The sequence below is a fragment of the Rutidosis leptorrhynchoides genome, chromosome 3 (genome assembly GCF_046630445.1).
Source record: "Rutidosis leptorrhynchoides isolate AG116_Rl617_1_P2 chromosome 3, CSIRO_AGI_Rlap_v1, whole genome shotgun sequence".
Classification (NCBI taxonomy): Eukaryota; Viridiplantae; Streptophyta; class Magnoliopsida; order Asterales; family Asteraceae; genus Rutidosis; species Rutidosis leptorrhynchoides.
The window spans coordinates 419,392,051-419,395,486 of NC_092335.1; positions in this window are offsets into that span (position 1 = coordinate 419,392,051).

Genomic DNA, 3,436 nt, shown 5'->3' on the forward strand with positions numbered 1-3,436 from the left:
ATGTTAGTTGAATTTGTGAAAGTTACGGAGGAAATCAACAAATGGATTGAAGTAAAAGTCAAAGATATATAAGTTGTTGATGATTCAAAAGAAAATAATGTTAATCACAATTTCAACTAAGTATAGGGGGTTTATGTATTTCTGTTAGAGTTAGATTGTCTGTTTTCGTGTAGTTCTCGAAAATGGAACCCGAATGGTCTTTCTCTAGCAGACCCTAAAGAACTAGTCTTCTCCCCCCATTCTGAATTTTTATTTTTTTTAGGTTTTTACGAAATGAAGACTGCCTGTGAACTAAACCATGGTCTAATGCTACACGCTTTGATCACTAAACATAATAATGACATACTACCAAGTGAATTAGTATCAGTAATCAGAGAAAGAATGGACGGAGTTAGAAAAGAATCCAGATGCGAAGATAATAAGTTACAATTTGGTAAAGGAAAATCAAAATCCGCATCGAAAAGAAGAGCACGACACCTAGAACGATGTCACAAATGCGGAAAATGGTCACATGGAGGTAAATATTCAAATAATCAAACCTATTCAAACACTGAATTTGTTACTTTATGCAGAGACGGACCGTTCATATGTTTAGAAGAAAAGACACTGAATGCTCGAGGTTACGCCTATGTAGCCATGGAAAACCAATTAAACCGACTATCTTATGAATGGGATAGATCATATAACTAAGAAATCTATTTCACAGGTATGTCTGTACAGTTTTTATTTTATTTTATTTTTTAACCTTTTGATAATAAACGCTAATTTGTTCGCTAAAAAGTATTAAATTGGTATTGAATAAAATTAGGTTTGGCGACCGAAATTATTAATATCATTCAAAAATTTATTACATCACTGCGAAATTTAACGTTTATTCTTAAGGTATAAATATCTTTAATCAATCAACCCAAAATATTTCAAAAATTCGTCATGAGTTAAATTAGGTCTTGGAACCGAAATTACTTTACCGAAAAGAGGGGCGCATATTTTTGATAATATTTGATTGACTAAAGTGGGATAAAAAGCCAAAAAGATTTTTAATTTTATTTTTACCATGTTTTTAAAATTAATATTTAAATCTTAAATTAATATTGTAAACTTTGTAAAAACAATATATTTAAAATTGTAAATATTTGAAAAATTAATATAAGTTTGGTATGAATTTATAAATTTATAAATTAAGTTTGGTGTGAATTTTTAATTTTTAAAATATAAAATTTTAATTTTATGCATTTCAAATTTTAAGTTTGGTGTGAATTTTTAATATAAATTTTGAATTTTATATTTAAGTTGTGTGAATTTAAAAACAAAAATTTACTTTATCTCATTAAGTTAAAAATATGATTTTTAAAATTCGTCGTAAGTTGAAGACTAGGTCTTTGAACCGAAATTGCTTTACCCGAGAGAGGGACGAGAATTTTTATTATCATTATTTTTAATCTTATTGAATTAAAGTATGACAAAAACATTAAAAAACCAAAAATCTTAGCTTTTAAAACAATCGCTACAAAAAGACAAATTTTAAAATTTTGTCGAAGAACGGACTAGGACATCGATCCGAAACGACCTCGTCCTAAATAACAAGGGAAACAAAATTTTAAAATTAAGTACTTAATTGTTTTATAAGTTAATGATTATAAAAAAATAAAAAATATAGCAAACTCCGCGACTCTCGGAGTTTGAAGGGTATTTCACCGCGAGTCGCGGGAGGACCGGATTACAGAAAAAAAATAAAGAGCTGAAACAGCTCAGTTTCACTCCCCACAACAGAAAAAAACTGCGAACATACTCCACAAAAACCCGAAAAATACACCCCAAATTCACAATTTTTAACCGTTAATCACCAAATTTTTTACTAAAATCATGTTGAGAAGGATGCTATCTAGGAATTACTCAAGAAAAACGGTAAATTTCTACACCTAAACACCATTTAATCCGAAATTAGTGTTCTTGAGCCATTTTTTCCCCAATTTTATTTTGATGCTTTTTAGTGTAATTAGGCTTAAATTGTTTATGTATTATGCTTGTATAACCTAGATTGATGCTGTTTAACATGATTAGAAGCCTTAAACTTCAAATTTTGAGTAATCTAGGGTTTGTGTTCTTGAGCAAATTTGGGGCTTTTTGATATAAACAGGTTATGGCCGATTTTTGTCATGAATTGTTGCAAAATTAAGTAGTGTAACATGTCTAGGTAGTTAAATGATCAAAACTTTGAGCCTAAACATGATTTTGAGAATTAAAGTGGACTTTTTCAAGTCTAAACTTCATGAACTTGATTTTTGAAAGATAATGCCATTTGAAACTTGTTTAATTGCTAGTAATGATTATTTTGACATGTTATTTGAGTTGAATGCTTATGAACTTGGCGAACATTTTCGTATATGCTTATTTGAAAAAGTGTAGATTTGATAAAAATGTGAAAATAAGCTTAAGTTTAATATAAATTGATAATGTCATTGTAATTATTTTGATTGATGATTTTGCTGACACTAATGCATATTTGGATGAACAAAAAAATTGTGTTTGATGTGTTTTGCAGACTGAAAGGGGTGAATCTTCATCCCAAGCCCGCAATGCTCCTGCTGAGAATGCGGAACAACAGGAGGTGGATAACTACTACAAGCAGGATATACCTCATCCAGTCATGACCTTTTCTGATATGCACTTGGAAGAGTTGCACCCGAACCTGAGATTTGACAGACTTTGGATAGATTATCCAAAATATCAAAGGGGTTTGCATACTCTTCATTCTAAGGTTATTGAGGTACCAAGGGTCATAGAATGGGGACCCTTAGAAGCTGTAGAATTGGCCGGGCCAATTAGGGAATTACTTGTACAGAGGTATGGTAATTCTTCTTTTAATGACTGGGTACGTTTATTCACCATGCGTAGACCTGTATATAAAGTATGGTGTGAAGAATTGTTATGTAGTATAGAGTTGAATGATCGGGTAGCTAGTTTAACTGATCGTTCTTTTATTAGATTTTTGTTAGGTGGTTCGATGCGCCACATGTCTTTACTGGACATGGCTCAGGCTTTACGTATATATACGCCTGAGGAGTTAGCATCTGCCGATTGTAGAGGGTTGATACTAAACGGTAGAAAGATAGATGAAAATTTTGATACACACGGTGTGTGGAGTCAAATGACAAGCCATCACCGTTTCAAAGGGGGAAATTACTCTTATTTGGATATAGATAGAGCCGAATTAAGAGTAATTCATAGGTTTTTAGCTAATTCGATTACACAAAGGGGTAAGAACAAGGAAAAAGTAAATGAACAGGATTTGTTTTACCATATGTGTATTCGAGACCCACAAAGTGCTGTAAGTATACCGTATTGTGTGGGTTATTATTTATCAGCTATGGTTCGGGGGATGAGACCGCATAGCATAATAGGAGGTGGTATTTTTATTACTTTGATTGGTGAATAT